Source organism: Amblyomma americanum, chromosome 3, assembly GCF_052857255.1.
Source record: "Amblyomma americanum isolate KBUSLIRL-KWMA chromosome 3, ASM5285725v1, whole genome shotgun sequence".
NCBI classification, from domain to species: domain Eukaryota; kingdom Metazoa; phylum Arthropoda; class Arachnida; order Ixodida; family Ixodidae; genus Amblyomma; species Amblyomma americanum.
Window position 1 is genome coordinate 49097262 of NC_135499.1, and position 22183 is coordinate 49119444.

General features: G+C 47.4%; 6 non-coding genes across 6 annotated transcripts; all 6 read left to right on the top strand.

Moving 5' to 3' along the window:
- Window positions 1-612: 612 nt before the first annotated feature.
- TRNAS-CGA (transfer RNA serine (anticodon CGA)) lies at window positions 613-686 on the top strand. Its single transcript has one exon. It is a non-coding gene; the product is annotated as a tRNA-Ser (tRNA).
- Window positions 687-2959: 2273 nt separating this feature from the next.
- Window positions 2960-3033, top strand: TRNAS-CGA (transfer RNA serine (anticodon CGA)). Its single transcript has one exon. It is a non-coding gene; the product is annotated as a tRNA-Ser (tRNA).
- Window positions 3034-6229: 3196 nt separating this feature from the next.
- On the top strand, window positions 6230-6303 carry TRNAS-CGA (transfer RNA serine (anticodon CGA)). Its single transcript has one exon. It is a non-coding gene; the product is annotated as a tRNA-Ser (tRNA).
- Window positions 6304-8576: 2273 nt separating this feature from the next.
- TRNAS-CGA (transfer RNA serine (anticodon CGA)) lies at window positions 8577-8650 on the top strand. Its single transcript has one exon. It is a non-coding gene; the product is annotated as a tRNA-Ser (tRNA).
- A 9841-nt stretch (window positions 8651-18491) lies between these two features.
- On the top strand, window positions 18492-18565 carry TRNAS-CGA (transfer RNA serine (anticodon CGA)). The gene has a single exon. It is a non-coding gene; the product is annotated as a tRNA-Ser (tRNA).
- A 2272-nt stretch (window positions 18566-20837) lies between these two features.
- On the top strand, window positions 20838-20911 carry TRNAS-CGA (transfer RNA serine (anticodon CGA)). Its single transcript has one exon. It is a non-coding gene; the product is annotated as a tRNA-Ser (tRNA).
- Window positions 20912-22183: the final 1272 nt, after the last annotated feature.

Sequence of the window (22183 nt, forward strand, 5' to 3'; positions counted from 1 at the left end):
TTAGATGACGTTCTACTTCACACTTGCGGAATTACAGGACGTGCTACGTCCACCGCTATGGACGAGGGTGGCGCTAGTGAACACTCTCAAGGTTCGCTTCCACACAAAACATAAATACCCACGAAAGCAGCAGATTAGATAGCCGTCGCCATAGCTCAGTTGGTAAGAGCACCGGACGCGATATTCGGAGGACGTGGGTTCGGATCCCACCGGTTGCATGGTTGTTTTGTCTGCTGCTTTATAAGTAATATTCTTTAAAAAACTAATTGATTGGCACTAGATATAAAAAAAAGAAGCATTCCCCTATGCACTTTAATTTCGGTGACTGTTGGTTTCCTTAATATGATTGTCAAACGAGCCCCTCACCTCATTTGCCTTGTCTGCTAATAGCTTAAAGAGGGTCTCGGTTCTGGCAGTCTTGATGCCATAGCTAGCATAAGAGGGCTCTCGCAGTTTCCGCCCTCGCCTTTAGATGACGTTCTACGTCACACTTGCGGTATTACAGGACGTGCTACGTCCACCGCTATGGACGAGGGTGGCGCTGGTGAACACTCTCAAGGTTCGCTTACACGCAAAACATAAATACCCACGAAAGCAGCACATTAGACAGCCGTCACCGTAGCTCAGTTGGTAAGAGCACCGGACGCGATATTCGGAGGTCGTGGGTTCGAATCCCACCGGTGGCATGGATGTTTTTTCTGCTGTTCTTAAGTAATTTTTTTTACAAAAAGCTAATTGATTGGCACTGGATATAAAAAAAGAAGCATTCCCCTATGCACCTTGATTTCGGTGACTGTTGGTTTCCTTAATATGTTTGTCAAACGAGCCCCTCACTTCATTTCCCTTGTCTGCTAATAGCCTAAAGGGGGTCTCGGTTCTGGCAGTCTTGATGCTATAGGTAGCATAAGAGGGCTCTCGCACAGTTTCCGCCCTCGCCGTTAGATGACGTTCTACGTCACATTTGCGGTATTACAGGACGTGCTACGTCCACCGCTATGGACGAGGGTGGCGCTGGTTACACACTCTCAAGGTTCGCTTACACGCAAAACATAAATACCCACGATAGCAGCAGATTAGACAGCCGTCACCGTAGCTCAGTTGGTAAGAGCACCGGACGCGATATTCGGAGGTCGTGGGTTCGGATCGCACCGGTGGCATGGTTGTTTTTTCTGCTGCTTCATAAGTAATTTTCTTTAAAAAACTAATTGATTGGCACTAGATATAAAAAAAGATGCATTCTCATATGCACCTTGATTTCGGTGACTGTTGGCTTCCTTAATATGTTTGTCAAACGAGCCCCTCACCTCATTTCCCTTGTCTGCTAATAGCTTAAAGGGGGTCTCGGTTCTGGCAGTCTTGATGCCATAGGTAGCATAAGAGGGCTCTCGCACAGTTTCCGCCCTCGCCGTTAGATGACGTTCTACGTCACACTTGCGGTATTACAGGATGTGCTACGTCCACCGCTATGGACGAGGGTGGCGCGGGTAAACACTCTCAAGGTTCGCTTACACGCAAAACATAAATACCCACCAAAGCAGCAGATTAGACAGCCGTCACCGTAGCTCAGTTGGTAAGAGCACCGGACGTGATATTCGGAGGTCGTGGGCTCGGATCCCACAAGCGGCATGGTTGTATTTTCTGCTGCTTTATAAGTAATTTTCTTTAAAAAAACTGATTGATTGGCACTAGATATAAAAAAGAAGCATTCCTATATGCACCTTGATTTCGGTGACTGTTGGCTTCCTTCATATGTTTGTCAAACGAGCCGCTCCCTTGATTTGCCTTGTCTGCTAATAGCTTAACCGGGGTCTCGGTTCTGGCAGTCTTGATGCCATAGGTAGCATAAGAGTGCTCTCGCACAGTTTCCGCCCTCGGTGTTAGATGACGTTCTACTTCATACTTGCGGAATTACAGGACGTGCTACGTCCACCGCTATGGACGAGGGTGGCGCTGGTGAACACTCTCAAGGTTCGCTTCCACACAAAACATAAATACCCACGAAAGCAGCAGATTAGATAGCCGTGTCCGTAGCTCAGTTGGTAAGAGCACCGGACGCGATATTCGGAGGTCGTGGGTTCGGATCCCACCGGTTGCATGGTTGTTCTTTCTGCTGCATTATAGGTAATTTTCTCTAAAAAACTAATTGATTGGCACTAGATATAAAAAAAGAAGCATTCCCCTATGCACCTTGATTTCGGTGACTGTTGGTTTCCTTAATATGTTTGTCAAACGAGCCCCTCACCTCCTTTGCCTTGTCTGCTAATAGCTTAAAGAGGGTCTCGGTTCTGGCAGTCTTGATGTCATAGCTAGCATAAGAGGGCTCTCGCACAGTTTCCGCCCTCGCCTTTATATGACGTTCTACGTCACACTTGCGGTATTACAGGACGTGCTACGTCCACCGCTATGGACGAGGGTGGCGCTGGTGAACACTCTCAAGGTTCGCTTACACGCAAAACATAAATACCCACGGAAGCAGCAGATTAGACAGCCGTCGCCGTAGCTCAGTTGGTAAGAGCACCGGACGCGATATACGGAGGTTGTGGGCTCGAATCCCACCGGTGGCATGGTTTTTTTCGCCTGTTCTATAAGTAATTTTCTTTAAAAAAAGCTAATTGATTGGCACTGGATATAAAAAAAGAAGCATTCCCCTATGCACCTTGATTTCGGTGAGTGTTGGTTTCCTTAATATGTTTGTCAAACGAGCCCCTCACTTCATTTCCCTTGTCTGCTAATAGCTTAAAGGGCGTCTCGGTTCTGGCAGTCTTGATGCCATAGGTAGCATAAGAGGGCTCTCGCACAGTTTCCGCCCTCGCCGTTAGATGACGTTCTACGTCACACTTGTGGTATTACAGGATGTGCTACGTCCACCGCTATGGACGAGGGTGGCGCGGGTGAACACTCTCAAGGTTCGCTTACACGCAAAACATAAATACCCACGAAAGCAGCACATTAGACAGCCGTCACCGTAGCTCAGTTGGTAAGAGCACCGGACGCGATATTCGGAGGTCGTGGGTTCGAATCCCACCGGTGGCATGGATGTTTTTTCTGCTGTTCTTAAGTAATTTTTTTTTACAAAAAGCTAATTGATTGGCACTGCATATAAAAAAGAAGCATTCCCCTATGCACCTTGATTTCGGTGACTGTTGGTTTCCTTAATATGTTTGTCAAACGAGCCCCTCACCTCATTTGCCTTGTCTGCTAATAGCTTAAAGGGGGTCTCGGTTCTGACAGTCTTGATGCCATAGGTAGCACAAAAGGGCTCTCGCACAGTTTCCGCCCTCGCCGTTAGACGTCACACTTGCGGTATTACAGGACGTGCAACGTCCACCGCTATGGACGAGGGTGGCGCGGGTGAACACTCTCAAGGTTCGCTTACACGCAAAACATAAATACCCACAAAAGCAGCAGATTAGACAGCCGTCGCCATAGCTCAGATGATAAGCGCACCGGACGCCATATTCGGAGGTCGTTGGTTCGGATCCCACCGGCGGCATGGTTGTTTTTTGTGCTGCTTTATAAGTAATTTTCTTTAAAAAAACTAATTGATTGGCACTAGATATAAAAAACGAAGCATTCCCCTATGCAACTTGATTTCGGTGACTGTTGGCTTCCTTAACATGTTTGTCAAACGAGCCCCTATCCTCATTTGCCTTGTCTGCTAATAGCTTAACGGGGGTCTCGGTTCTGGCAGTCTTGATGCCTTAGGTAGCATATGAGGGCTCTCTAACAGTTTCCGTCCTCGCCGTTAGGTGACGTTCTTTGTCACACTTGCGATATTACAGGACGTGCTACGTCCACCGCTATGGACGAGGGTGGCGCTTGTGAACACTCTCAAGGTTCGCTTACACGCAAAACATAAATATCCACGAAAGCAGCAGATTAGACATCCGTGGCCGTAGCTAAGTTGGTAAGAGCACCGGGCGCAATATTCGGAGGTCGTGGGTCCGGATCCCACCTTCGGCATGGTTGTTTCTTGTGCTGCTTTATAAGCAATTTTCAAAAAACTATTTGCTTGGCACTGGATATAAAAAACAAGAAGCATTCTCCTATGCACCTTGTTTTCGGTGACTGTTGGCTTCCTTAATATGTTTGTCATACGAGCCCCTCACTTCATTTGCCTTGTCTGCTAATAGCTTAACGGGGCTCTCGGTTCTGGCAGTCTTGATGCCATAGGTAGTATAAGAGGGCTCTCGCATATTTTCCGCCCTCGCCGTTAGATGACGTTCAACGTCACACTTGCGATATTACAGGATGTGCTACGTCCACCGCTATGGACGAGGGTGGCAGGGTGAACACTCTCAAGGCACGCTTGCACGCAAAACACAAATACCCAAGAAAGCAGCAAATTAGACAGCCGTCGCCGTAGCTCAGTTGGTAAAGCACCGGACGCGATATTCGGAGGTCGTGGGTTCGGATCTCACCTTCGGAATGTTTTTTTTTCTGCTGCTTTATAAGTAATATTCTTTAAAAAACTAATTGATTGGCACTAGATATAAAAAAAGAAGCATTCCCCTATGCACCTTGATTTCGGTGACTGTTGGTTTCCTTAATATGTTTGTCAAACGAGCCCCTCACTTCATTTGCCTTGTCTACTAATAGCTTAAAGGGGGTCTCGGTTCTGGCAGTCTTGATGCCATAGGTAGCATAAGAGGGCTCTCGCACAGTTTCCGCCCTCGCTGTTAGATGACGTTCTACGTCACACTTGCGGTATTACAGGACGTGCTACGTCCACCGCTATGGACGAGGGTGGCGCTGGTGAACACTCTCAAGGTTCGCTTACACGCGAAACATAAATACCCACGAAAGCAGCAGATTAGACAGCCGTCACCGTAGCTCAGTTGGTAAGAGCACCGTACGCGATATTCGGAGGTCGTGGGTTCGGATCGCACCGGTGGCATCGTTGTTTTTTCTGCTGCTTCATAAGTAATTTTCTTTAAAAAACTAATTGATTGGCACTAGATATAAAAAAAGATGCATTCTCATATGCACCTTGATTTCGGTGACTGTTGGCTTCCTTAATATGTTTGTCAAACGAGCCCCTCACCTCATTTCCCTTGTCTGCTAATAGATTAAAGGGGGTCTCGGTTCTGGCAGTCTTGATGCCATAGGTAGCATAAGAGGGCTCTCGCACAGTTTCCGCCCTCGCCGTTAGATGACGTTCTACGTCACACTTGCGGTATTACAGGATGTGCTACGTCCACCGCTATGGACGAGGGTGGCGCGGGTAAACACTCTCAAGGTTCGCTTACACGCAAAACATAAATACCCACCAAAGCAGCAGATTAGACAGCCGTGTCCGTAGCTCAGTTGGTAAGAGCACCGGACGCGATATTCGGAGGTCGTGGGTTCGGATCCCACCGGTTGCATGGTTGTTCTTTCTGCTGCATTATAGGTAATTTTCTCTAAAAAACTAATTGATTGGCACTAGATATAAAAAAAGAAGCATTCTCCTATGCACCTTGATTTCGGTGACTGTCGGTTTCCTTAATATGTTTGTCAAACGATCCCCTCACCTCATTTGCCTTGTCTGCTAATAGCTTAAAGGGGGTCTCGGCTCTGACAGTCTTGATGCCATAGGTAGCACAAGAGGGCTCTCGCACAGTTTCCGCCCTCGGCGTTAGATGACGTTCTACTTCACACTTGCGGAATTACAGGACGTGCTACGTCCACCGCTATGGACGAGGGTGGCGCTAGTGAACACTCTCAAGGTTCGCTTCCACACAAAACATAAATACCCACGAAAGCAGCAGATTAGATAGCCGTCGCCATAGCTCAGTTGGTAAGAGCACCGGACGCGATATTCGGAGGACGTGGGTTCGGATCCCACCGGTTGCATGGTTGTTTTGTCTGCTGCTTTATAAGTAATATTCTTTAAAAAACTAATTGATTGGCACTAGATATAAAAAAAAGAAGCATTCCCCTATGCACTTTGATTTCGGTGACTGTTGGTTTCCTTAATATGATTGTCAAACGAGCCCCTCACCTCATTTGCCTTGTCTGCTAATAGCTTAAAGAGGGTCTCGGTTCTGGCAGTCTTGATGCCATAGCTAGCATAAGAGGGCTCTCGCAGTTTCCGCCCTCGCCTTTAGATGACGTTCTACGTCACACTTGCGGTATTACAGGACGTGCTACGTCCACCGCTATGGACGAGGGTGGCGCTGGTGAACACTCTCAAGGTTCGCTTACACGCAAAACATAAATACCCACGAAAGCAGCACATTAGACAGCCGTCACCGTAGCTCAGTTGGTAAGAGCACCGGACGCGATATTCGGAGGTCGTGGGTTCGAATCCCACCGGTGGCATGGATGTTTTTTCTGCTGTTCTTAAGTAATTTTTTTTACAAAAAGCTAATTGATTGGCACTGGATATAAAAAAAGAAGCATTCCCCTATGCACCTTGATTTCGGTGACTGTTGGTTTCCTTATTATGTTTGTCAAACGAGCCCCTCACTTCATTTCCCTTGTCTGCTAATAGCCTAAAGGGGGTCTCGGTTCTGGCAGTCTTGATGCTATAGGTAGCATAAGAGGGCTCTCGCACAGTTTCCGCCCTCGCCGTTAGATGACGTTCTACGTCACATTTGCGGTATTACAGGACGTGCTACGTCCACCGCTATGGACGAGGGTGGCGCTGGTTACACACTCTCAAGGTTCGCTTACACGCAAAACATAAATACCCACGATAGCAGCAGATTAGACAGCCGTCACCGTAGCTCAGTTGGTAAGAGCACCGGACGCGATATTCGGAGGTCGTGGGTTCGGATCGCACCGGTGGCATGGTTGTTTTTTCTGCTGCTTCATAAGTAATTTTCTTTAAAAAACTAATTGATTGGCACTAGATATAAAAAAAGATGCATTCTCATATGCACCTTGATTTCGGTGACTGTTGGCTTCCTTAATATGTTTGTCAAACGAGCCCCTCACCTCATTTCCCTTGTCTGCTAATAGCTTAAAGGGGGTCTCGGTTCTGGCAGTCTTGATGCCATAGGTAGCATAAGAGGGCTCTCGCACAGTTTCCGCCCTCGCCGTTAGATGACGTTCTACGTCACACTTGCGGTATTACAGGATGTGCTACGTCCACCGCTATGGACGAGGGTGGCGCGGGTAAACACTCTCAAGGTTCGCTTACACGCAAAACATAAATACCCACCAAAGCAGCAGATTAGACAGCCGTCACCGTAGCTCAGTTGGTAAGAGCACCGGACGTGATATTCGGAGGTCGTGGGCTCGGATCCCACAAGCGGCATGGTTGTATTTTCTGCTGCTTTATAAGTAATTTTCTTTAAAAAAACTGATTGATTGGCACTAGATATAAAAAAGAAGCATTCCTATATGCACCTTGATTTCGGTGACTGTTGGCTTCCTTCATATGTTTGTCAAACGAGCCGCTCCCTTGATTTGCCTTGTCTGCTAATAGCTTAACCGGGGTCTCGGTTCTGGCAGTCTTGATGCCATAGGTAGCATAAGAGTGCTCTCGCACAGTTTCCGCCCTCGGTGTTAGATGACGTTCTACTTCATACTTGCGGAATTACAGGACGTGCTACGTCCACCGCTATGGACGAGGGTGGCGCTGGTGAACACTCTCAAGGTTCGCTTCCACACAAAACATAAATACCCACGAAAGCAGCAGATTAGATAGCCGTGTCCGTAGCTCAGTTGGTAAGAGCACCGGACGCGATATTCGGAGGTCGTGGGTTCGGATCCCACCGGTTGCATGGTTGTTCTTTCTGCTGCATTATAGGTAATTTTCTCTAAAAAACTAATTGATTGGCACTAGATATAAAAAAAGAAGCATTCCCCTATGCACCTTGATTTCGGTGACTGTTGGTTTCCTTAATATGTTTGTCAAACGAGCCCCTCACCTCCTTTGCCTTGTCTGCTAATAGCTTAAAGAGGGTCTCGGTTCTGGCAGTCTTGATGTCATAGCTAGCATAAGAGGGCTCTCGCACAGTTTCCGCCCTCGCCTTTATATGACGTTCTACGTCACACTTGCGGTATTACAGGACGTGCTACGTCCACCGCTATGGACGAGGGTGGCGCTGGTGAACACTCTCAAGGTTCGCTTACACGCAAAACATAAATACCCACGGAAGCAGCAGATTAGACAGCCGTCGCCGTAGCTCAGTTGGTAAGAGCACCGGACGCGATATACGGAGGTTGTGGGCTCGAATCCCACCGGTGGCATGGTTTTTTTCGCCTGTTCTATAAGTAATTTTCTTTAACAAAAGCTAATTGATTGGCACTGGATATAAAAAAAGAAGCATTCCCCTATGCACCTTGATTTCGGTGAGTGTTGGTTTCCTTAATATGTTTGTCAAACGAGCCCCTCACTTCATTTCCCTTGTCTGCTAATAGCTTAAAGGGGGTCTCGGTTCTGGCAGTCTTGATGCCATAGGTAGCATAAGAGGGCTCTCGCACAGTTTCCGCCCTCGCCGTTAGATGACGTTCTACGTCACACTTGTGGTATTACAGGATGTGCTACGTCCACCGCTATGGACGAGGGTGGCGCGGGTGAACACTCTCAAGGTTCGCTTACACGCAAAACATAAATACCCACGAAAGCAGCACATTAGACAGCCGTCACCGTAGCTCAGTTGGTAAGAGCACCGGACGCGATATTCGGAGGTCGTGGGTTCGAATCCCACCGGTGGCATGGATGTTTTTTCTGCTGTTCTTAAGTAATTTTTTTTTACAAAAAGCTAATTGATTGGCACTGCATATAAAAAAGAAGCATTCCCCTATGCACCTTGATTTCGGTGACTGTTGGTTTCCTTAATATGTTTGTCAAACGAGCCCCTCACCTCATTTGCCTTGTCTGCTAATAGCTTAAAGGGGGTCTCGGTTCTGACAGTCTTGATGCCATAGGTAGCACAAAAGGGCTCTCGCACAGTTTCCGCCCTCGCCGTTAGACGTCACACTTGCGGTATTACAGGACGTGCAACGTCCACCGCTATGGACGAGGGTGGCGCGGGTGAACACTCTCAAGGTTCGCTTACACGCAAAACATAAATACCCACAAAAGCAGCAGATTAGACAGCCGTCGCCATAGCTCAGATGATAAGCGCACCGGACGCCATATTCGGAGGTCGTTGGTTCGGATCCCACCGGCGGCATGGTTGTTTTTTGTGCTGCTTTATAAGTAATTTTCTTTAAAAAAACTAATTGATTGGCACTAGATATAAAAAACGAAGCATTCCCCTATGCAACTTGATTTCGGTGACTGTTGGCTTCCTTAACATGTTTGTCAAACGAGCCCCTATCCTCATTTGCCTTGTCTGCTAATAGCTTAACGGGGGTCTCGGTTCTGGCAGTCTTGATGCCTTAGGTAGCATATGAGGGCTCTCTAACAGTTTCCGTCCTCGCCGTTAGGTGACGTTCTTTGTCACACTTGCGATATTACAGGACGTGCTACGTCCACCGCTATGGACGAGGGTGGCGCTTGTGAACACTCTCAAGGTTCGCTTACACGCAAAACATAAATATCCACGAAAGCAGCAGATTAGACATCCGTGGCCGTAGCTAAGTTGGTAAGAGCACCGGGCGCAATATTCGGAGGTCGTGGGTCCGGATCCACCTTCGGCATGGTTGTTTCTTGTGCTGCTTTATAAGCAATTTTCAAAAAACTATTTGCTTGGCACTGGATATAAAAAACAAGAAGCATTCTCCTATGCACCTTGTTTTCGGTGACTGTTGGCTTCCTTAATATGTTTGTCATACGAGCCCCTCACTTCATTTGCCTTGTCTGCTAATAGCTTAACGGGGCTCTCGGTTCTGGCAGTCTTGATGCCATAGGTAGTATAAGAGGGCTCTCGCATATTTTCCGCCCTCGCCGTTAGATGACGTTCAACGTCACACTTGCGATATTACAGGATGTGCTACGTCCACCGCTATGGACGAGGGTGGCAGGGTGAACACTCTCAAGGCACGCTTGCACGCAAAACACAAATACCCAAGAAAGCAGCAAATTAGACAGCCGTCGCCGTAGCTCAGTTGGTAAAGCACCGGACGCGATATTCGGAGGTCGTGGGTTCGGATCTCACCTTCGGAATGTTTTTTTTTCTGCTGCTTTATAAGTAATATTCTTTAAAAAACTAATTGATTGGCACTAGATATAAAAAAAGAAGCATTCCCCTATGCACCTTGATTTCGGTGACTGTTGGTTTCCTTAATATGTTTGTCAAACGAGCCCCTCACTTCATTTGCCTTGTCTACTAATAGCTTAAAGGGGGTCTCGGTTCTGGCAGTCTTGATGCCATAGGTAGCATAAGAGGGCTCTCGCACAGTTTCCGCCCTCGCTGTTAGATGACGTTCTACGTCACACTTGCGGTATTACAGGACGTGCTACGTCCACCGCTATGGACGAGGGTGGCGCTGGTGAACACTCTCAAGGTTCGCTTACACGCGAAACATAAATACCCACGAAAGCAGCAGATTAGACAGCCGTCACCGTAGCTCAGTTGGTAAGAGCATCGGATGCGATATTCGGAGGTCGTGGGTTCGATCCCACCGGCGCCATTGTTGTCTTTTCTGCTTCTTTATAAGTAATTTTTTTTAAATCTAATTGATTGGCACTAGGTATAAAAAAAGAAGCATTCCTCTATGCACCTTGATTTCTGTGACTGTTGGTTTCCTTAATATGTTTGTCAAACGAGCCCCTCACTTCATTTGCCTTGTCTGCTAATAGCTTAAAGGGGGTCTCGGTTCTGGAAGTCTTGATGCCATAGGTAGCATAAGAGGGCTCTCGCACAGTTTCCGCCTTCGCCTTTAGATGACGTTCTACGTCACACTTGCGGTATTACAGGACGTGCTACGTCCACCGCTATGGACGAGGGTGGCGCTGGGGAACACTCTCAAGGATCGCTTACACGCAAAACATAAATACCCACAAAAGCAGAGATTAGACAACCGTCGCCGTAGCTCAGTTGGTAAGAGCACCGGACGCGATATTCGGAGGTAGTGGGCTCGGATCCCACCGGCGGCATGGTTGTTTTTTCTGCTTCTTTATGAGTAATTTTGTTTAAAAAACTAATTGATTGGCACTAGATATAAAAACAAGAAGCATTCCTCTATGCACCTTGTTTTCGGGGACTGTTGGCTTCCTTAATATGTTTGTCGACCGAGCCCCTCACTTCATTTGCCTTGTCTGCTAATAGCTTAACGGGGCTCTCGGTTCTGGCAGTCTTGATGCCATAGGTAGCATAAGAGGTCTCTCGCACAGTTTCCTCCCTCGCCATTAGATGACGTTCTACGTCACACTTGCGGTATTACAGGACGTGCTACGTCCACCGCTATGGACGAGGGTTGCGCTGGTGAACACACTCAATGTTCGCTTACACGCAAAACATAAATACCCACGAAAGCAGAAGATTAGACAGCCGTCGCCGTAGCTCAGTTGGTAAGAGCACCGCACGAGATATTCTGAGGTCGTGGGTTCGGATGCCACCGGCGGCATGGTTGTTTTTTCTGCTGCTTTATAATTTTCTTTAAAAAAACTGATTGATTGGCACTAGATATAAAAAAGAAGCATTCCTCTATGCACCTTGATTTCGGTGACTGTTGGCTTCCTTAATATGTTTGTCAAACGAGCCCCTCACTTCATTTGCCTTTTCTGCAAATAGCTTAACGGGGGTCTCGGTTCTGACAGTCTAGATGCCATAGGTAGCATAATAGGGCTCTCGCACAGTTTCCGCCCTCGCCGTTAGATGAGGTTCTACGTCACACTTGCGGTATTACAGGACGTGCTACGTCCACCGCTATGGACGAGGGTGGCGATGGTGAACACTCTCAAGGTTCGCTTACACGCAAAACATAAATACCCACGAACACAGCAGATTAGACAGCCGTCGCCGTAGCTCAGTTGGTAAGAGCACCAGAGGCGATATTCAGAGATCGTGGGTTCGAATCCCACCGGTGGCATGGTTGTCTTTTCTGCTGTTTTATAAGTAATTTTCTTTAAAAAAAGCTAATTGATTGGCACTGGATATAAAAAAGAAGCATTCCCCTATGCACCTTGATTTCAGTGACTGTTGGTTTCCTTAATATGTTTATCAAACGAGCCCCTCACTTCATTTCCCTTTTCTGCTAATAGCTTAAACTGGGTCTCGGTTCTGGCGGTCTTCATGCCATAGGTAGCATAAGAGGGCCCTCGCACAGTTTCCGCCCTCGCCGCTAGATGACGTTCTACGTCACACTTGCGGTATTACAGGATGTGCTACGTCCACCGCTATGGATGAGGGTGGCGCGGGTGAACACTCTCCAGGTTCGCTTACACGCAAAACATAAATACCCACGAAAGCAGCAGATTAGACAGCCGTCGCCGTAGCTCAGTTGGTAAGAGCACCGGACGAGATATTCGGAGGTCGTGGGTGGGATACCCACCTTCGGAATGGTTGTTTTTTCTGCTGATTTATAAGTAATTTTCTTTAAAAACTAATTGATTGGCACTAGATATAAAAAGAAGCATTCCCCAATGTACCTTGATTTTGGTGACTGCTGGCTTCCTTAATATGTTTGTCAAACGATCCCCTCACTTCATTTGCCTTGTCTGCTAATAGCTTAACGGGGGTCTCGGTTCTGGCAGTCTTAATGCCATAGGTCGAATGAGAGGGCTCTCGCACCGTTTCCGACCTCGCCGTTAGATGACGTTCTACGTCACACTTGCGGTATTACAGGACGTGCTACGTCCACCGATATGAACGAGGGTGGCACTGGTGAACACTCTCAAGGTTCGCTTACACGCAAAACATAAATAATCACGAAAGCAGCAGTTTAGATAGCCGTCGCCATAGCTCAGTTGGTAAGAGAACCGGACGCGATATTCGGAGGTCGTGGGTTCGGATCCCACCGGTGGCATGGTTGTTTTTTCTGCTGCTTTATAAGTAATTTTCTTTAAAAAAACTAATTGATTGGCACTAGATATAAAAAAGAAGCATTCCCCTATGCACCTTGATTTCGGTGACTTTTGGCTTCCTTAATATGTGTGTCAAACGAGCCCCTCACCTCATTTGCCTTGTCTGCTAATAGCTTAATGGGGGTCTCGGTTCTGGCAGTCTTGATGTCATAGGTAGCATAAGAGGGCTCTCGCACAGTTTCCGCCCTCGCCGTTAGATGACGTTCTACGTCACACTTGCGGTATTACTGGACGTGCTACGTCCACTGCTATGAACGAGGGTGGCGCTTGTGAACACTCTCAAGGTTCGCTTACACGCAAAACATAAATATCCACGAAAGCAGCAGATTAGACAGCCGTGGCTGTAGCTAAGTTGGCAAGAGCACCGGACGCAATATTCGGAGGTCTGGGCTTCGGATCCCACCTTCGGCATGGTTGTTTCTTCTGCTGCTTTATAAGAAATTTTCAAAAAACCTAATTGCTTGGCACTGGATATAAAAAACAAGAAGCATTCCCCTATGCACCTTGTTTTCGGTGACTGTTGGTTTCCTTAATATGTTTGTCAAACGAGCCCCTCACTTCATTTGCATTGTCTGCTAATAGCTTAACGGGGCTCTCGGTTCTGGCAGTCTTGATGCCATAGGTAGCTTAAGAGGGCTCTCGCACAGTTTCCACCCTCGCCGTTAGATGACGTTCTACGTCACACTTGCGGTATTACAGGATGTGCTACGTCCACCGCTATGGACGAGGGTGGCGCGGGTGAACACTCTCAAGGTTCGCTTACACGCAAATCATAAATACCCACGAAAGCAGCAGATTAGACTGCCGTCACCGTAGCTCAGTTGGTAAGAGCACCGGACGCGATATTCGGAGGCCGTGGGTTCGATCCCACCGGCGCCATTGTTGTCTTTTCTGCTGCTTTATAAGTAATTTTTTTTAAACTAATTGATTGGCACTAGCTATAAAAAAAGAAGCATTCCTATATGCACCTTGATTTCGGTGACTGTTGGGTTCCTTAATATGTTTGTCAAACGATCCCCTCACTTCATTTGCCTTGTCTGCTAGTAGCTTAAGGGGGTCTCGGTTCTGGCAGTCTTGATTCTATAGGTAGCATAAGAGGGCTCTCGCACAGTTTCCGCCCTCGCCGTTAGACGTCACACTTGCGGTATTACAGGACGTGCTACGTCCACCGCTATGAACGAGGGTGGCACTGGTGAACACTCTCAAGGTTCGCTTACACGCAAAACATAAATAATCACGAAAGCAGCAGATTAGATAGCCGTCGCCATAGCTCAGTTGGTAAGAGCACCGGACGCGATATTCGGAGGTCATGGGTTCGGATCCCACCGGTGGCATGGTTGATTTTTCTGCTGCTTTATAAAAATTTTCTTTAAAAAAACTAATTGATTGGCACTAGATATAAAAAAAGAAGCATTCGCCTATGCACCTTGATTTCGGTGACTATTGGCTTTCTTAATATGTTTGTCAAACGAGGCCCTCACATCATTTGCCTTGTCTGCTAATAGATTAACGAGGGTCTCGGTTCTGGCAGTCTTGATGCCACAGGTAGCATAAGAGGGCTCTCGCACAGTTTCCGCCCTCGCCGTTAGATGACGTTCTACGTCACACTTGCGGTATTACAGGATGTGCTACGTCCACCGCTATGGACGAGGGTGGCGCGGGTGAACACTCTCAAGGTTCGCTTACACGCAAAACATAAATACCCACGAAAGCAGCAGATTAGACAGCCGTCACCGTAGCTCAGTTGGTAAGAGCACCGGACGCGATATTCGGAGGTCATGGGTTCGAATCCCACAGGTGGCATGGATGTTTTTTCTGCTGTTCTATAAGTAATTTTCTTTACAAAAAGTTAATTAATTGGCACTGGATATAAAAAAAGAAGCATTCCCCTATGCACCTTGATTTCGGTGACTGTTGGTTTCCTTAATATGTTTGTCAAACGAGCCCCTCACTTCATTTGCCTTGTCTGCTAATAGCTTAAAGGGGGTCTCGGTTCTGACAGTCTTGATGCCATAGGTAGCTCAAGAGGGCTCTCGCACAGTTTCCGCCCTCGCCGTTAGACGCCACACTTGCGGTATTCCAGGACGTGCTACGTCCACCGCTGTGAACGAGGGTGGCACTGGTGAACACTCTCAAGGTTCGCTTGCACGCAAAACATGAATAATCACGAAAGCAGCAGATTAGATAGCCGTCGCCATAGCTCAGTTGGTAAGAGCACCGGACGCGAAATTCGGAGGTCGTGGGTTCGGATCCCACCGGTGGCATGGTTGTTTTTTCTGCTGCTTTAGAAGTAATTTTCTTTAAAAAACTAATTGATTGGCACTAGATATAAAAAAGAAGCATTCCCCTATGCACCTTGATTTCGGTGACTTTTGGCTTCCTTAATATGTTTGTCAAACGAGCCCCTCACCTCATTTGCCTTGTCTGCTAATAGCTTAATGGGGGTCTCGGTTCTGGCAGTCTTGATGTCATAGGTAGCATAAGAGGGCTCTCGCACAGTTTCTGTCCTCGCCGTTAGATGACGTTCTATGTCACACTTGCGGTATTACAGGACGTGCTACGTCCACCGCTATGGACGAGGGTGGCGCTTGTGAACACTCTCAAGGTTCGCTTACACGCAAAACATAAATATCCACGAAAGCAGCAGATTAGACAGCCGTGGCCGTAGCTAAGTTGGCAAGAGCACCGGATGCAATATTCGGAGGTCGGGGCTTCGGATCCCACCTTCGGCATGGTTGTTTCTTCTGCTGCTTATAAGCAATTTTCAAAAAAAGTAATTGCTTGGCACTGGTTATAAAAAACAAGAAGCGTTCCCCTATGCACCTTGTTTTCGGTGACTGTTGGTTTCCTTAATATGTTTGTCAAACGAGCCCCTCACTTCATTTGCATTGTCTGCTAATAGCTTAACGGGGCTCTCGGTTCTGGCAGTCTTGATGCCATAGGTAGCATACGAGGGCTCTCGCACAGTTTCCACCCTCGCCGTTAGATGACGTTCTATGTCACACTTGCGGTATTACAGGACGTGCTACGTCCACCGCTGTGAACGAGGGTGGCACTGGTGAACACTCTCAAGGTTCGCTTGCACGCAAAACATAAATAATCACGAAAGCAGCAGATTAGATAGCCGTCGCCATAGCTCAGTTGGTAAGAGCACCGGACGCGATATTCGGAGGTCGTGGGTGGGATCCCACCTTCGGAATGGTTGTTTTTTCTGCTGATTTATAAGTAATTTTCTTTAAAAAACTAATTGATTGGCACTAGCTATAAAAAAAGAAGCATTCCTCTATGCACCTTGATTTCGGTGACTGTTGGTTTCCTTAATATGTTTGTCAAATGATCCCCTCACTTCATTTGCCTTGTCTGCTAGTAGCTTAAAGGGGGTCTCGGTTCTGGCAGTCTTGTTGCCATAGGTAGCAAAAAAGGGCTCTCGCACAGTTTCCGCCCTCGCCGTAAGACGTCACACTTGCGGAATTACAGGACGTGCTACGTCCACCGCTATGAACGAGGGTGGCACTGGTGAACACTCTCAAGGTTCGCATACACGCAAAACATAAATAATCACGAAAGCAGCAGATTAGATAGCCGTCGCCATAGCTGAGTTGGTAAGAGCACCGGACGCGATATTCGGAGGTGTTGGGTTCGGATCCCACCGGTGGCATGGTTGTTTTTCATGCTGCTTTATAAGTAATTTTTTTTTAAATTTAATTGATTGGCACTAGGTATAAAAAAAGAAGCATTCCTCTATGCACCTTGATTTCTGTGACTGTTGGTTTCCTTAATATGTTTGTCAAACGAGCCCCTCACTTCATTTGCCTTGTCTGCTAATAGCTTAAAGGGGGTCTCGGTTCTGGCAGTCTTGATGCCATAGGTAGCATAAGAGGGCTCTCGCACAGTTTCCGCCCTCGCCTTTAGATGACGTTCTACGTCACACTTGCGGTATTACAGGACGTGCTACGTCCACCGCTATGGACGAGGGTGGCGCTGGTGAACACTCTCAAGGTTCGCTTACACGCAAAACATAAATACCCACAAAGGACAGATTAGACAACCGTCGCCGTAGCTCAGTTGGTAAGAGCACCGGGCGCGATATTCGGAGGTAGTGGGCTCGGATCCCACCGGTGGCTTGGTTGTCTTTTCGCCTGCTCTATAAGTAATTTTCTTTAAAAAAAGCTACTTGATTGGCACTGGATATAAAAAAAGAAGCATTCCCCTATGCACCTTGATTTCGGTGAGTGTTGGTTTCCTTAATATGTTTGTCAAACGAGCCCCTCACTTCATTTCCCTTGTCTGCTAATAGCTTAAAGGGGGTCTCGGTTCTGGCAGTCTTGATGCCATAGGTAGCATAAGAGGGCTCTCGCACATTTTCCGCCCTCGCCGTTAGATGACGTTCTACGTCAGACTTGTGGCATTACAGGATGTGCTACGTCCTCCGCTATGGACGAGGGTGGCGCGGGTGAACACTCTCAAGGTTCGCTTACACGCAAAACATAAATACCCACGAACGCAGCAGATTAGACAGCCGTCACCGTAGCTCAGTTGGTTGACGCAGCCAGACTCATGCTGGCTGACTTCGAGTCGGGTGTCCATAGCGTTTGTCTTTTGTTGATTGTTTGTTATGTGCAATTTTCTGTGTTAAAGCCAGGCAATAAAGAAAAAAAATAGTAGCTCAGTTGGTAAGAGCACCGGGCGCGATATTCGGAGGTCGTGGGTTCGAATCCCACCGGTGGCATGGATGTTTTTTCTGCTTTTCTATAAGTAATTTTTTTTACAAAAAGCTAATTGATTGGCACTGGATATAAAAAAAGAGGCATTCCCCTATTCACCTTGATTTCGGTGACTGTTGGTTTCCTTAATATGTTTGACAAACGAGCCCCTCACTTCATTTACCTTGTCTGCTAATAGCTTAAAGGGGGTCTCGATTCTGACAGTCTTGATGCCATAGGTAGCACAAGAGGGCTCTCACACAGTTTCCGCCCTCGCCGTTAGACGTCACTCTTGCGGTATTACAGGACGTGCTACGTCCACCGCTGTGAACGAGGGTGGCGCTAGTGAACACTCTCAAGGTTCGCTTCCACACAAAACATAAATACCCACGAAAGCAGCAGATAAGATAGCCGTCGCCATAGCTCAGTTGGTAAGAGCACCGGACGCGATATTCGGAGGACGTGGGTTCGGATCCCACCGGTTGCATGGTTGTTTTGTCTGCTGCTTTATAAGTAATATTCTTTAAAAAACTAATTGATTGGCACTAGATATAAAAAAAAGAAGCATTCCCCTATGCACTTTGATTTCGGTGACTGTTGGTTTCCTTAATATGATTGTCAAACGAGCCCCTCACCTCATTTGCCTTGTCTGCTAATAGCTTAAAGAGGGTCTCGGTTCTGGCAGTCTTGATGCCATAGCTAGCATAAGAGGGCTCTCGCAGTTTCCGCCCTCGCCTTTAGATGACGTTCTACGTCACACTTGCGGTATTACAGGACGTGCTACGTCCACCGCTATGGACGAGGGTGGCGCTGGTGAACACTCTCAAGGTTCGCTTACACGCAAAACATAAATACCCACGAAAGCAGCACATTAGACAGCCGTCACCGTAGCTCAGTTGGTAAGAGCACCGGACGCGATATTCGGAGGTCGTGGGTTCGAATCCCACCGGTGGCATGGATGTTTTTTCTGCTGTTCTTAAGTAATTTTTTTTACAAAAAGCTAATTGATTGGCACTGGATATAAAAAAAGAAGCATTCCCCTATGCACCTTGATTTCGGTGACTGTTGGTTTCCTTAATATGTTTGTCAAACGAGCCCCTCACTTCATTTCCCTTGTCTGCTAATAGCCTAAAGGGGGTCTCGGTTCTGGCAGTCTTGATGCTATAGGTAGCATAAGAGGGCTCTCGCACAGTTTCCCTCTCGCCGTTAGATGACGTTCTACGTCACATTTGCGGTATTACAGGACGTGCTACGTCCACCGCTATGGACGAGGGTGGCGCTGGTTACACACTCTCAAGGTTCGCTTACACGCAAAACATAAATACCCACGATAGCAGCAGATTAGACAGCCGTCACCGTAGCTCAGTTGGTAAGAGCACCGGACGCGATATTCGGAGGTCGTGGGTTCGGATCGCACCGGTGGCATGGTTGTTTTTTCTGCTGCTTCATAAGTAATTTTCTTTAAAAAACTAATTGATTGGCACTAGATATAAAAAAAGATGCATTCTCATATGCACCTTGATTTCGGTGACTGTTGGCTTCCTTAATATGTTTGTCAAACGAGCCCCTCACCTCATTTCCCTTGTCTGCTAATAGCTTAAAGGAGGTCTCGGTTCTGGCAGTCTTGATGCCATAGGTAGCATAAGAGGGCTCTCGCACAGTTTCCGCCCTCGCCGTTAGATGACGTTCTACGTCACACTTGCGGTATTACAGGATGTGCTACGTCCACCGCTATGGACGAGGGTGGCGCGGGTAAACACTCTCAAGGTTCGCTTACACGCAAAACATAAATACCCACCAAAGCAGCAGATTAGACAGCCGTCACCGTAGCTCAGTTGGTAAGAGCACCGGACGTGATATTCGGAGGTCGTGGGCTCGGATCCCACCGGCGGCATGGTTGTATTTTCTGCTGCTTTATAAGTAATTTTCTTTAAAAAAACTGATTGATTGGCACTAGATATAAAAAAGAAGCATTCCTATATGCACCTTGATTTCGGTGACTGTTGGCTTCCTTCATATGTTTGTCAAACGAGCCGCTCCCTTGATTTGCCTTGTCTGCTAATAGCTTAACCGGGGTCTCGGTTCTGGCAGTCTTGATGCCATAGGTAGCATAAGAGTGCTCTCGCACAGTTTCCGCCCTCGGTGTTAGATGACGTTCTACTTCATACTTGCGGAATTACAGGACGTGCTACGTCCACCGCTATGGACGAGGGTGGCGCTGGTGAACACTCTCAAGGTTCGCTTCCACACAAAACATAAATACCCACGAAAGCAGCAGATTAGATAGCCGTGTCCGTAGCTCAGTTGGTAAGAGCACCGGACGCGATATTCGGAGGTCGTGGGTTCGGATCCCACCGGTTGCATGGTTGTTCTTTCTGCTGCATTATAGGTAATTTTCTCTAAAAAACTAATTGATTGGCACTAGATATAAAAAAAGAAGCATTCCCCTATGCACCTTGATTTCGGTGACTGTTGGTTTCCTTAATATGTTTGTCAAACGAGCCCCTCACCTCCTTTGCCTTGTCTGCTAATAGCTTAAAGAGGGTCTCGGTTCTGGCAGTCTTGATGTCATAGCTAGCATAAGAGGGCTCTCGCACAGTTTCCGCCCTCGCCTTTATATGACGTTCTACGTCACACTTGCGGTATTACAGGACGTGCTACGTCCACCGCTATGGACGAGGGTGGCGCTGGTGAACACTCTCAAGGTTCGCTTACACGCAAAACATAAATACCCACGGAAGCAGCAGATTAGACAGCCGTCGCCGTAGCTCAGTTGGTAAGAGCACCGGACGCGATATACGGAGGTTGTGGGCTCGAATCCCACCGGTGGCATGGTTTTTTTCGCCTGTTCTATAAGTAATTTTCTTTAAAAAAAGCTAATTGATTGGCACTGGATATAAAAAAAGAAGCATTCCCCTATGCACCTTGATTTCGGTGAGTGTTGGTTTCCTTAATATGTTTGTCAAACGAGCCCCTCACTTCATTTCCCTTGTCTGCTAATAGCTTAAAGGGGGTCTCGGTTCTGGCAGTCTTGATGCCATAGGTAGCATAAGAGGGCTCTCGCACAGTTTCCGCCCTCGCCGTTACATGACGTTCTACGTCACACTTGTGGTATTACAGGATGTGCTACGTCCACCGCTATGGACGAGGGTGGCGCGGGTGAACACTCTCAAGGTTCGCTTACACGCAAAACATAAATACCCACGAAAGCAGCACATTAGACAGCCGTCACCGTAGCTCAGTTGGTAAGAGCACCGGACGCGATATTCGGAGGTCGTGGGTTCGAATCCCACCGGTGGCATGGATGTTTTTTCTGCTGTTCTTAAGTAATTTTTTTTTACAAAAAGCTAATTGATTGGCACTGCATATAAAAAAGAAGCATTCCCCTATGCACCTTGATTTCGGTGACTGTTGGTTTCCTTAATATGTTTGTCAAACGAGCCCCTCACCTCATTTGCCTTGTCTGCTAATAGCTTAAAGGGGGTCTCGGTTCTGACAGTCTTGATGCCATAGGTAGCACAAAAGGGCTCTCGCACAGTTTCCGCCCTCGCCGTTAGACGTCACACTTGCGGTATTACAGGACGTGCAACGTCCACCGCTATGGACGAGGGTGGCGCGGGTGAACACTCTCAAGGTTCGCTTACACGCAAAACATAAATACCCACGAAAGCAGCAGATTAGACAGCCGTCGCCATAGCTCAGATGATAAGCGCACCGGACGCCATATTCGGAGGTCGTTGGTTCGGATCCCACCGGCGGCATGGTTGTTTTTTGTGCTGCTTTATAAGTAATTTTCTTTAAAAAAACTAATTGATTGGCACTAGATATAAAAAACGAAGCATTCCCCTATGCAACTTGATTTCGGTGACTGTTGGCTTCCTTAACATGTTTGTCAAACGAGCCCCTATCCTCATTTGCCTTGTCTGCTAATAGCTTAACGGGGGTCTCGGTTCTGGCAGTCTTGATGCCTTAGGTAGCATATGAGGGCTCTCTAACAGTTTCCGTCCTCGCCGTTAGGTGACGTTCTTTGTCACACTTGCGATATTACAGGACGTGCTACGTCCACCGCTATGGACGAGGGTGGCGCTTGTGAACACTCTCAAGGTTCGCTTACACGCAAAACATAAATATCCACGAAAGCAGCAGATTAGACATCCGTGGCCGTAGCTAAGTTGGTAAGAGCACCGGGCGCAATATTCGGAGGTCGTGGGTCCGGATCCCACCTTCGGCATGGTTGTTTCTTGTGCTGCTTTATAAGCAATTTTCAAAAAACTATTTGCTTGGCACTGGATATAAAAAACAAGAAGCATTCTCCTATGCACCTTGTTTTCGGTGACTGTTGGCTTCCTTAATATGTTTGTCATACGAGCCCCTCACTTCATTTGCCTTGTCTGCTAATAGCTTAACGGGGCTCTCGGTTCTGGCAGTCTTGATGCCATAGGTAGTATAAGAGGGCTCTCGCATATTTTCCGCCCTCGCCGTTAGATGACGTTCAACGTCACACTTGCGATATTACAGGATGTGCTACGTCCACCGCTATGGACGAGGGTGGCAGGGTGAACACTCTCAAGGC